The 13,724-nt window shown below is 42.9% G+C and overlaps 1 pseudogene; it reads left to right on the top strand.

Moving 5' to 3' along the window:
- Nucleotides 1-7,089: 7,089 nt before the first annotated feature.
- LOC110292469 (putative E3 ubiquitin-protein ligase UBR7 pseudogene) lies at nucleotides 7,090-8,107 on the top strand (annotated as a pseudogene).
- The last annotated feature ends 5,617 nt before the right edge of the window (nucleotides 8,108-13,724 follow it).

The following is a 13,724-nucleotide window of genomic DNA, read 5'->3' as shown; positions in this document are numbered from 1 at the left end:
TCCAGCAATCCCCTGCCTCAATTCTACCCCAATATCAAGCACGACTATAACCCTAACCCCAGTGCTATCCACAATCCCTACCCCAACCCCAACCCTGAATTTAATACCAACACCAATCTCACATCCAAGCCAACACAATCCCAACTCTAACACCATCTCTGACTCTACTCTAACCCCAACCCCAACAGCATATCCCTAAACTCCATCCCACCCCTGGCCATCTCCACACCCAAGCACAATTCTAAACATAACTCCAAGCCAATCCCAAGACTTGCCCCCACCCTATGCCCAACCCAGTCTCCAATACCAACTTCAAACCTAACCCAAATGCCTATCCATATCCTAACCGTAACACCAACCCCAAAACCACCCACCTCTACACTTACTACAACCAAAGCCAACTCTATCCCCAAACCCAATTAGCTACAATCGTAACCCCAGCCTCAGCCCGGAATCCAATCTCAACTTTGTATGTGGAATTACAGCCAGCTAAACTTCACCAAAGATGTCAAGAACATACAGCAGAGAAAAGATCACATTTTGGACAAATGGTGCCCAGAAAACTGGAGTCCCAAGTATAGAAAAGTGAAATTGGACATGCTTCTATCACCTGACACAAAAGTGACTCTAGATGGATCAAAGACCTAAATGTGAAACCCGAGACACTTAAAGTGTTAGAAAATACAGGCAGAATCCTACAGAGTGTAGGTCTGTGAATAGACTTTCTGAAGAGGACTCCATTTGCCCAGGGATCCAGGGCAAGGACTGACAGATGGAACTCATAACACTAAAAAGCTTCTGCAAAGCCAAAGAGATAAATATTTTATTTCTCACCCCCAAAAGCAATCTACGGATTCAATGCAATTACCATCAAAACTACAACACCATTCTTCACAGATGTGGAGTGGAAAATGCTCAACTTCATACAGAAAAGCAATAAACTCAGAATAGATAAAACAACCCTGAGCAACAAAAGAACTGTTGGATGTTCCACCATTACCAATTTCAAGTTGTACTACTTAGCTATAGCAATGAAAACCACATGGTATTGGCATAAAAACAGACATGTTGATCAATGGAATCAAATTGAATACCCAGACCTGAATCTATACACCTATAGGCACTTGATTTTTGATAAAGAAGTCAGAAATGCACACTGGAAAAAAGACAGCATCATCAACAAATGATGCTGGTCAAACTAGATGTCTGCATGTAGAAGAATGCAAATAGATCCATGCTTATCACCCTGCACAAAACTCAAGTTCAAGTTGATAATAATTTCAACATAAATCCAGATACACAGAACCTGATAGAAGACAGAGCAGGAGCTAACCTTGAACATGTTGGCATAGGCAACAACTTTCTGAACAGAACACTGTTAGCAAAGGCACTAAGGTCAACAGTTAATAAGTGGGACCTTATGGAACTGCAAAGCTTCTATAAGGTGAAGGACACTATCAACGAGACATAGCAGCAGCCTACAAATGGGAAAAGATTTTCACCAATTCCACATCTGATAGAAGACTAATATTTAAAATAAAGAAAGTACTCAAGAAACTAGATATTGAAATACCAAGTCATACAGTTTTTAAAACAGGGTACATATCTAAACAGAGAATTATCATTGGAAGATTCTCAAAGGGTTGAGGAATACTTAAATGTTCAACAAGGGCTAGAGAGATGGCTCAGTAGTTAAGAGCACTGGCTGCTCTTCCGGGGGATTTGGGTTTAGTTCCTGCCATGCAATGACAGATTGTAGCTCTCTGCAACTCCAGTTCTTGGGAACCCAACATACAAACATACATTTAGGCAAAACACTAAGGCACATGAAATAAAAATAAATAACTTTAAAATGTCCAACATCCTTAGCCATCAGGAAAAAGTAAATCAAAACTACTTTGAGATTCCATCTTCTATTTGTAAGAATGGCCAAGATCAATAACACAAGTGACAGCTCATGCTGGCAAGGATGTGGAGCAAGGGGAACACTCCTCCATTGCTGGTGAGAACATGTATAGTCACTTTGGAAATCAATAGGGCAGTTCCTCAGAAGGTTGGGAACTGATCTGCCGCAAGATCCAGCTCTTGGGCATGTAACCAAAGGATGCTTGCTATCCCAAGGGCCCTTGCTCAACCATGTTCATTGTTCCTCTATTCGTAATAGTGAGTCACTGCAAACAACCTAGTCCCTCAACTGAAGAGTGGATGATGAAAATGTGGTACATTTACACAGTGGAGTACTACTCAGCTATTTTTAAAAATGACATCATGAAATTTGCAGGCCAGCAGATGGAACTAGAAAAGAATTCTGAGTAAGGTAACCTCGACTCAGAAAGATAAGTATGGTATATATTTACTTATATGTGGATATTAGCTGCTAAGTAAATGATAACCAAGCTACAATTCACAGACCCAGAGAGGTTAGGTATAGCTAAAAGGCTGGGGGTGGGGGGGGGGTGGGGGGGTGGAGACACATGGATCACACAAGGAGGGGAGAATAGAATAGACTTTTTTTTTTTAAGATTTATTTATTATATTATATGTAAGTACACTGTAGCTGTCTTCAGACACTCCAGAAGAGGGCGCCAGATCTCGTTACAGATGGTTGTGAGCCACCATGTGGTTGCTGGGATTTGAACTCAGGACCTTGGGAAGAGCAGTCGGGTGCTCTTACCCACTGAGCTATCTCACCAGCCCTAGAATAGACTTTTACTGATGTACTGGGGACATGGGAAAGATAGGAACCATGATTATATAAATGCGGTCTCAAAAAAAACTACACAAGACAAAATACACTTCCATGTGTTTCCATTGCTGACCTGAGATGCTGCTACTCTGCTAGACACATATGCCAGTTCCAGTCTCTGGCACAGTGAGGAAATGTACTGCACTGTGGGACCATGCGGATTTCATTCTATTTCTTTGAACCTGACTGCCTCTTGCTGGCTTCTCTTCCCCTGTCGTTCACTGCAACCCTTCTCCAGCAATCGTTTTTAAACTCTGTTTTGTGTGTCGGGGAGCAGGAGCTATATATGAGATACTATTTGATTTATTTGCTTTTAGTGAGTGGAAGGCATGGCATGTGTGTCACAGTTACCATAGACAGGTCAGGGGACAAACTGAGTGGTGTCTCTCCTGTATTGTCTGTAATTCTAGGTCCAGAGGGTCCAACACAATTTTCTGGCCTCCAAAGTCTCTGTCTCTGTCTCTGTCTCTCTCTCTGTCTCTCTCTCTCTCACACACACACACACACTAGGCTTCAGAAAAGCAATATCAAATATCCATATTTTAGAGCCCAACTCTAACATTCAGGAACTATGCAGTAGGTTGGTTTGGTATAGAAGACTATGTGATCTTGAGATTATGTGAAAAATAACTTGGTTGAACCAGCTGCCTACATACCAAGTTCTAAGCCAGCCAGAGCTACAGAATTTGACCCCGCATTAAACAATTAAAAAATATAAAAGTGAATGGGTCACATAGAGTACCATTGAAGAAGGCAAATGGGCTGATTAGAAAATGAACAGCTAGATTTGCTGGTGTGTGATTCTAGGACCTTGTGTGCTGGTCTATATATTGAGTTACAGGTTACACAGTGAGACTCTGTACTTTGCTTGTTTGTTTTAAGTTACTATAAAGATAGGACTCCCCCATCCCTTCCTTGTACTCCAGATACTGAAGTAAACTGACCAGATTAATCAGGCCAGTGATGTATATTTGCAGGACATTGATGATGAGTTAGACTCATGAACCAAAGAAGCTTATCAAAGCAGAACATAATCCAAACAGTATAGGTAAATCTAAGCATACCTTGTGTGACAGTTTCCTCCTAGGTTGAGACATGCCATGTGGTAAGGAAGCCCCTTGAGCAGGAAAGTAAACAACTCAAAATAGCTTCAGGAAGTCCCTGAAGTTGACCAGATTCTCTTGACCTGGTCTTGACCACAGCTGGAATACGTAATAAAGCTGTTTAGAGGCACGCTCAGAAAAGCCAAGCTGCAAAGAAGACTCAGATTAGACCAGTTCTCCAGAAGAAGCAGGAACTAGCTGAGCTGCTTGGAAGAGGTGTAGACCAACTGAGTCACTTAGGAAGGACACTTTCCAACTTGTTGATCTGCTTGCCAGTTGTGTAGAGCCATGGTTCACACAAGATTCCCAGCGTGTGTGAGCCAGGGTGAAGTAGGCTTTGATGATGCAGCTGTCTTTGAGTCATTACTGCTCCTGTAAGTAACCCTAATAGAACTCAGGCTTCATAGATGATATCCATCCTTTGGCCTGTTGTGGACTCCCCATCTAGGGTGATTAGATGTGTGTATTGCATCTCCCAAGGAAAAGTATTTGTCACACAAGAACATATCAGTTCCTTACTTAGATGATCAGTTCAGATGTGGTGATTTAGCAGAGTACAAGAGTGTCTTGTCAGCCGGGCGTGGTGGCACACGCCTTTAATCCCAGCACTCGGGAGGCAGAGGCAGGCGGATTTCTGAGTTCGAGGCCAGCCTGGTCTACAAAGTGAGTGCCAGGACAGCCAGGGCTACACAGAGAAACCCTGTCTCGAAAAACCAAAAAAAAAAAAAAAAAAAAAAAAAAGAGTGTCTTGTCCCCTTCTGTCCCCATAATTAAGGATGTTAAGGTACACAATGAAAGCATGCAGCTTTAATTTTGCTCAATACTACCTATCAAACTAAATCTTATTCTCCATGTTTTAAGATGTGTCTGTTGCTGGGCATGGTGGCGCATGCCTTTAATCCCAGCACTTGGGAGGCAGAGGCAGGTGGATTTCTGAGTTCAAGGCCAGCCTGGTCTACAGAGTGAGTTCCAGGACACTCAGGGCTATACAGAGAAACCTTGTCTCGAAAAAACAAAACAAAACAAAACAAAACAAAAAGATGTGTCTGTATATAAGTTTGATTTTGCGTGCATTTTAATTTATTGTTTGCAAATGGGATTTTCTTGAGTTGGAAGCCAAATGCAAGCCATGGGTTGTGTTTCACACCTTTAATCCCAGCACTAGAGAGTCACAGTGTTGGGTCTGGTGTGGAAGCTGAGAAAACTTGAAAACTTTAGAGACAGAAACTTTACAAACAAAAGCTTCATTTTCTGAGTGGTCAGGAAGGTGGCCGTATTGAGATCTGAACTGAGTCCAGGGGGTGAGAGAAAAGCTATATTGCATTTTCAAAGGGTGAAACTGCAAAGGGGTTTTGTGTGTGTGTGTGTGTGTGTGTGTGTGTGTGTGTGTGTGTGAAGCTTGGGTGAGCTGCGCTGTTATCCAATTGTATTTTGACAGTATGGGTTAAGCAAGGGAGTACCCATTGGAGACTGGACTGTATCCAGGGCACCTGGCTTCAAGGTCCTTAATTCATTCTCCTAGACATTATGTCTGGCGCTCAGAGTGAGAAGGGGACAAAGGAGCAGGCCAGCTGCATGTAGTTAATTAGGGCAGAACAGGCGATTGGTTATGCATTTTTTACAACTTATGCACCCTGGTTTAGATAACAGCAGTTTCTATAGTCTTTACCAGTTAACAAACAATTAAGAAAACATTTGGAGAAGTGGGATAGGCGTTCATTCCTAGGCCTGGGAAGATGAATTTGTTTGATCCTGCCAGCAAGATGGAGAAGTTGTCCTTGAGATGTCTGGACTCAGACAGCTGTCTACCTACAAGTTGTCCCTGAGATGTCTGGACTCAGATAGCCGTCTACCTACAAGCTGTCCCTGAGATGTCTGGGCTCAGACTGCTGTTTACAACAGAAGCTGTTCAGGTATGGGGAAGTCCCCAGTTCCCCTAGGACCTGGGACCTTGAATTTAGTTTCTTCCTATGATTAAATGGAGTCAGAAAACAAAACCGTAGTACTTAAAATTTGTTTCTTTTGCTTGTTTCCTACAAGAGGTGGGTGGATCTTGTAAGCCAGCCTCGTCTACATGGTGAGACCCTGTCTTAAAAAAAAAACACTAAATTAAAACTAAATTAAATTAAATGCATTTATGGAGTCCATAAGGGATAACTTACTATGAAATACTGGTCAAACCTAACCTACCACTCCCTGGAACCTTGTTGGCTACACAAACTAGGGATTTACTTATTAGCATTGGTGTAGATCCTAATGGACAAGAATCATGTGCGTCCAGGCAGCTTCATTAAGGGCATCCTGCAAGTCATGACAATGAAGAGTTCCTTAATTTAAAGACCCTGAAACAGCATACTAATTATATTCTTTGTTTGTTTGTGTGTGTGTTTGTTTTTGGAGACAGAGTTTCTCTGTATAGCCCTGGCTGTCCTGGAACTCACTTTTTAGACCAGGCTAGCCTCGAACTCAGAAATCTGCCTGCCTCTGTCTCCCCAGTGCTGGGTCTAATTACATTCTTGAAAAGCACTCAGTTACCGTAAAGATAAAGTGTTAAGCCATTTTCTTTTCTTTTTTTTTTTTTTTTTTTTTTTTTTGGTTTTTTGAGACAGGGTTTCTCTGTGTAGCCCTGGCTGTCCTGGCACTCACTTTGTAGACCAGGCTGGCCTCGAACTCAGAAATCCGCCTGCCTCTGCCTCCCGAGTTCTGGGATTAAAGGCATGCGCCACCACACCCGGCTGTTAAGCCATTTTCTAGGTGTTAGTTAGAAAATAACAATTTGTGGCAGCTTCTTCCAGGATGAAAACAGACACACCATAGTGGAGTAACGTCATCTTCCTTCAAGGCCAGTGACGTTTCTAAATGTCAGGTAGCTACTGTGCTGTTTCAAGTTTGCTTTTAATATCTTTATCTTTGGAGATGGGCTCTGTAGAGGGCTCGCCTAAAACTTACAGAAAGTATATATCATAAAGAAAAGTTAGGGAGCTAAGAGAAGAAAGAAAGAAAGAAAGAAAGAAAGAAAGAAAGAAAGAAAGAAAGAAAGGGAGGAAGGAAGGAAGGAAGGAAGGAAGGAAGGAAGGAAGGAAGGAAGGAAGGAAGGAAGAAAGAAAAGCTGATTCCTGGTCAGCCCAGATGTGATCAAGCTTCTGTTGCCATGCCTTCCCCATTATAAACTCAAATTAATCCTGTCTCCTTCTGGTTATCTGAAGTTGCTTGCTACATCTTGTTATCGGTCTGGAAGGGATGCGACCCTCTAAGCTGACTGTGGTACTGTGCCCTCCAGCAGGGGCCCCAGGCTATCACTCTGCTCAGCAAAGAGACAAGCACCGTATACCCCGTAGCACCCGCGTGCCAGAGGGAGAAGACCCAGCAGGAGTTTGTCTAGCTTGCAGTTACACCGTGGGAGTCATAAACTGAACTGGACGCCAAAAGAAACTTTTGTTGTGATTGTGGAAAGAGCAAGTTAAAAAATTCGGAATGCAAATTGTTTCCTGACAAATGGACAGTAACTTCTTGTAACAGTACAGTAAGCACAGTTTCTTTGGATTATACCGCGTTTGTAAGGGATGCCATCCTGATCCAGAGGTGAGGTTCTAGACGAGATGATACAGTTGTGGTCGTGAGGACTGGCTCCATGACAGGCATCTTGGTGCTATTCCCCGAGAGTGGGGGTGTCCAAGAGATGGTATAGCAGGCTTGTATGAACCACTGTTCTTCCTTGCACTGCCCAGTTGGCAGTTACCAGAATATCTGCTACTATTTGTTGACAGGATGGGCGATCAAGAAGTTATGAAGCTTTGAAAATAGAAGTCACCCGGATAACACCCTAAAAGAGGATGTTCTAGAATATGCTGGCAAGGAAGTTGAAGCTGTGCAGAATGATGAACCCTGTACCAGCTCGGATTCTGAATCGGACCTCCAGACAGTGTTTAAGAAGTACAATGCCTGGGGGAAGGGAGGACTGATATTGGCATGTAAAGCGAATAAATAAATAAATAATTGAAAAGAAAGAATGAAAGGGAGGAAGGGAGAGAGGGAGAGGGAGAGGGAGAGAGAAGGAAAGGAAGAAAAGATCAAAACTGAGTTGCAGACTTTGGGCGCGCCAAGCTAAGCAGTCTGTGAAGAAACATGCCACCTATTGGTCCCTGAGCAGGCGCCGCAGGCTGTGCACCTGCCGAGACTCTATGCAAATGCATGGAGAGCTGTTCTTGACAGGACATCTAGCTCATGGAACAAAGGCAAGAGTGACCAGGAAACTTAATAGACACCATTAGTGTCAGGCAATGGTGGCGCATGCCTTTAATCCCAGCACTTGGGAGGCAGAGACAGACGGATTTCTGAGTTCGAGGCCAGCCTGGTCTGCAGAGTGAGTTCCAGGGTTCCAGGAGAGCCAGGGGCTACACAGAGAAACCCTGTTTCGAAAAAACCAAATATGAAAAGAAAAAAAAAAAGAAAAAAAAAAAAAGGCACCCTTAGCAGCACTAGTAGTCCATCAAGTGGAGCTCAGTCGTGAATACTAAACTTAAAGAGTATCTGAAGAGATTTACGGAGGTGAGGTTGTTAAGAGAGGACATTCAGCAATTTGAAGAATTTCAATCAAAAAAGAGAAGGAGAGTGGATGAGCCGCAGTATTACTGCAGCTAGGGTGAGTACCATGTTTCCTCAGTCAGGTTGTCCTGACCTTGGTCCCCTTTCCATCCTCCTGTGGCTTCAAGCTCCCTTCTCCCTAACAGTTGCCCCTTGGTTTATGCTGGTCTCTCACTGACCTCGTTCGATGGCTCAGCTAAACTTCCCTAACGTCCCTCATTCCACAGACTTCCTCTTTCCTGGCCAGGATAACCAGGGGTTTTTGCTTATGCTGTAAGAGAAGTTTGATTTGATCTGGAGAAAGCAAATTTCTTTCTTTCTTTCTTTCTTTCTTTCTTTCTTTCTTTCTTTCTTTCTTTCTTTCTTTCTTTCTTTCTTTCTTTCTTTCTTTCTTTCTTTCTTTCTTCCTTCCTTCCTTCCTTCCTTCCTTCCTTTCTTTCTTTCTTTCTTTCTTTCTTTCTTTCTTTCTTTCTTTCTTTCTTTCTTTCCCCCTCTCTCTTCTCTTCTCTTCTCTTCTCTTCTCTTCTCTTCTCTTCTCTTCTCTTCTCTTCTTTCTTTTTTCCTTTCCTTTCCTTTCCTTTCCTTTCCTTTCCTTTCCTTTCCTTTCCTTTCCTTTCCTTTCCTTTCCTTTCCTTTCCTTTCCTTTCCTTTCCTTTCCTTTCCTTTCCTTTCCTTTCCTTTCCTTTCCTTTCCTTTCCTTTCCTGCAGTTCGTTCCATGACTCCCAAGCCTGCTCAGGGAATCCTCTTGCTGCTTTCTGAGGTTTGACCATGGCTTACAAGGGACTAGGGAGCTTTTTCTCTGGACCAACCTTCAGAGTGGGAGGACTGATGCTTCTGGTTCTGATGTTCTGGTATTGATGTCTGATATAGGCAGGATGCAGGATGCAGCTTTGTTCTGAGCTTCATGATGATTTTAAAGTGAAAACTCCCACTGCTGGTGCACCAATGTCATCATTAGTATGGTGATGCTCCTGGGACTTTCGGGGAACCCACTCATGTATGAGTCCTTTTGCTGTTGCCTAAAAATGACCCTGACACCTGTGGTGGATGACAGACTAAGGATTCCAGAAAAAGCTCTCAGCTGCACACATGTTGAGTTTTTGTGTGCAAACAGTATGCACAGCCACTATCCTCCTTATCAAAGTCTTCTGAAGATCCTATGGGATGCTGTATTGGGGGAAGGAAGCTCTTGGATGCTGTAAAATGTCTTTAGAGCTCCCCCAGTCTATTCGGAAAACATCTTTTGATCCACAAAGAGTCCTAAGTTGCACCCTCAGGTACAACTCAAGTGAGGCACACAAAAGCCATTTTAGGCTGCATGTTGGTGTCAGTATTTTTGTATACATGAGTTCTTGGACAGGATGAAGTAGCCTACATCATCTTATTAGGCCTCCATAAATGGCAGGGCCGATTCTTCTTCTTCTTCTTCTTCTTCTTCTTCTTCTTCTTCTTCTTCTTCTTCTTCTTCTTCTTCTTCTTCTTCTTCTTCTTCTTCTCCTTCTCCTTCTCCTTCTCCTTCTCCTTCTCCTTCTCCTTCTCCTTCTCCTTCTCCTTCTCCTTCTCCTTCTCCTTCTCCTTCTCCTTCTCCTTCCCCTTCCCCTTCCCCTTCCCCTTCCCCTTCCCCTTCCCCTTCCCCTTCCCCTTCCCCTTCCCCTTCCCCTTCCCCTTCCCCTTCCCCTTCCCCTTCCCCTTCCCCTTCCCCTTCCCCTTCCCCTTCCCCTTCCCCTTCCCCTTCCCCTTCCCCTTCCCCTTCCCCTCTTCCTCCTCCTCCTCCTTCTGATTTATTTATTTTATGTATATATGAGTACACTGTAGCTGTACAGGTTTCTGTAAAATCCAAATAAAACCAATTAAAAAACAGCGTGTGGCACCTTCTTCCAGGATGAAGGTGTACCAGTCATAATGGAGTAACATCCTTTTCCTTCAAGGTCAGTGGCTTTCCTACATTATCAGATATCTAGTGTGCTGTTTAAAACTTGCCATTAATATCTTTTTTGTTTGTTTTTTGCTTATTTTTAAAGTTTTTTAAAAAAAAGATTTATTTATTATACGTACACTGTAGCTGTCTTCAAACATCCCAGAAGAGATCATCAGATTTCATTACGGATGGTTGTGAGCTACTATGTGGTTGCTGGGATTTTGCTGGGATTTGAACTCAGGACCTTTGGAAGAGCAGTCAGTGCTTTCAACCGCTGAGCCATCTCTCCAGCCCTTGTTTCTTATTTTTGAGTCAGAGTGTTTCTCTGTAAAGGGGTTGCTTAAAAATTACAGGAAGTATACATTGTAAAAAAAATTAGGGAAACAGGTACACACACACACACACAGAGAGAGAGAGAGAGAGAGAGAGAGAGAGAGAGAGAGAGAGAGAGAGAGAGAGAGAGAGAGAGAGAGAGAGAGAGAGAGAGAGTTTCACTAAGGAAACCACAGGACTTTCTGTGCTTCATGGTCCTCCTTCCCATGCTGAGGGGAGCTTGTGCCACCTTGTGTTCATTGTACGCAACAACTACAGATTAGGTTTCCGATGGTTGGTTCAGTGCCTAGCAAAGAAAAACTAGGAGCTTCTCTGTCAGATAAATGAATTCATGCTCCCAGACCGTGGTCATTCAGAATGGCTCAAGATCAAACTATATTCTAGTCTCTTAAGATGAGTGTTGTGGGCTATCTACTAGAGAAGACTCATCAGATGTGGATTTAAGCCAACAGAAAGTGTGTATTAGCCAGCAGGTGACTACACCGGGCGTTTGGGATCCTAGTGCAGCCCCAAACCTTCCTTAGGGGGAGCTATTAAGCACAAAACCATGTTCTGGGTTGACATCCTTCAGTTAACAAGAACAGCTAGCCAGAAGCAGAACTACAGAGTCAGAAGGCAAGGTTAGTTCATTTAGAGACTTTCACAGAACTGTGGACGCTGATGGATTAGGCCTCTGTTTTAGTTTTGACTGAGATGGTGTTGTCAGCATGCTGAGTTTTACAACCTGAATGGCTCTTCCATCATGGAGTCACTGGTGCCAACGTCTGGAACGTGTTATACAATAGGTGCTGTTGGTTCTGTGTTGACAATATTGATTCTGCAACATGGGACTTATGGAACTTTTTTTTTTTTTTTTTTTTTTTCCCCACTGGTAGAATCACCAGAATGGAAGCCAGGAATAAACCCACTGAGTTGAGACCATCTGATGTCATTTCTTCAGACAGACTGTTGAGTTCTTTTTGGGGATTCAGATCTCTATTGGTTTGACCATCTGTCTATTTGTTTATTCTGAGCTGCTTAAAAAGACTCTACCTAGATAAATAATTTTTTTTTTTGTTCTGCTTTCAAAGCACTTGGCTTAAAGTATCTGGTTTGTTGTCTTTGAACACATTTTGGTCTTGACATTTGGTGTTGCTTGCTTGCTTGCTTGCTTGTAGATCTCTAAAGGCATTTTTGGTCTGTTTTGCTTGTTCTCAGAACTTCTTTGCCTTTGGAACTTTGAAGGTATCTTTTTTTGTTGTTGTTTGGTTGGTTTTTTTGAGACAGGGTTTCTCTGTATATCCCTGACTGTCCTGGAACTCTGTAGACCAGGCTGGCCTCGAACTCAGAAATCCGCCTGCCTCTGCCTCCCGAGTGCTGGGATTAAAGGTGTGTGCCACCACACCCGGCTTGAAGGTATCTTGTTTCTGTTTTGTCTTGGTTTTTGTTGTATTTGAAATTGATTTATTGTCATTTGGCCTTTGTTTCCTGACGCACCTCAAATTTGTAAATTTTCAGCTTCTTCTCCTGTGACCTCGCCAAGCTTTTACTTTAGGGATTGTATGAGCAACTGATGATAATGACTCTGAAGACAAGAAACAGTGTTCCCTCCTGCCCAGAACTGTGGCGGTGTCAAGGGGAGCAACACATGACCTGCAGTGACCTCACAGGGAAGCATAACAAACATACCCATTCCTGGGTCAGAAGGAACTTCACTGAGCCGCCCAGGAAACTACATATGGGGGATTGGTCACCCTCTGTCTTGAGCTCTTTCACATTTGCAAAAACTGAAGGAAATTCCCAAGACTCAGTGGGAGAAGAGGTCTTCTGGTAAAGGCAGAGAAAGTTGATCAAAACCCAGAACATAAAACTGACCCAAAACAAGTATTCCTTAGCTAGCATAGTTAGATCACTAGGCAGGAAAAAGAAGCACACACACACACACACACACACACACATGCATCCACACGTGGCATGCATGCACACAGGGAACAAGGCTTCGAGAAAGAAGGAGATGTGTTTAGAGATAAACTGCCGTCAGATATCATAGCTGACTTTATATGTAATAATTATTAACATGAGAGTATTTGGGCAATTTTAACATTTACTACATCCAAATTGGCTTACCTTGCATGCTTAACAAAATCCTAGAATTAAGGTTGTTCTGGGTTACAGGCTTAAGCTTGGGACTAGAGTTAGAAGGCTAGGTTAGGGGTTAATGTTAGGATTAGGGTTAGTGACTAGGACTTAGGGTCAGGGTTCGACAGAGAAAGAATGAAGCTGATTGCATGGAGTCACCTTCAGGGCTGTGGTTAGGGTTAGGGGTTAGTGCTGGGGTTATAGTTAGCTTTGAGAGATTTAGGGTTAGGGTTATTGGTTCGTTAGGGTTAGAGTCAGAGGGTTAGGGTTAAGCTTTGGGTTATGAAGTTTGGAAATGATTTGGGGAGAATTGAGGTCAAATAATCATATTTTATGTCAATTTGAACATGTTTTTTAACTGTTTGTGCTAAATGTTCATCTTAGCTGGAGTGATGTCTCATTGTGTAAGACCATTCTACTCTTACCGAAGGCCCAGTTTCAGTTCTCAGCACCAAAATGGAAGCTCACCCCATCTGAAGCACCAGTTAAGGAATCCAACTACCTCCTCCGTTTGTGGTAATGAAGTATCCTTGTGGTACACATACATACCCGGCTTGAAGGTATCTTGTTTCTGTTTTGTCTTGGTTTTTGTTGTATATGAAATTGTATTTGAATTCAAGTAGAACATACATTCACATAAAAGTAATTAAAAAAAAAAAGACATCACCCACATGATTCTAGTGCCTTCAGAAATGAGTTTCTGGTGTCTGAAGGCATGAGGTCAAAGTCAATTAAAAATAGTTCTTAAAACAATAGTGTATGGCCAGGAGTCATGAATGTTTCAGCCTTGCTGGATCAGTCTTCTACGTTCCAGGAAAGAATAAAGCAGATTGCATGAATGACTGATGGAGTTACCTACAGGGCTGTGAAATCAGCAGAGATGTCAACCCTGCCCTTGCCTAGTCCCCCCGGGTAGAATTC

This window comes from Mus caroli, unplaced genomic scaffold, assembly GCF_978045245.1.
Source record: "Mus caroli unplaced genomic scaffold, Mus_caroli_1 scaffold_6, whole genome shotgun sequence".
Lineage (NCBI taxonomy): Eukaryota > Metazoa > Chordata > Mammalia > Rodentia > Muridae > Mus > Mus caroli.
The sequence above is the reverse complement of the archived record's forward strand: the minus strand, read 5'-3'. Positions and strand labels throughout refer to the sequence as shown.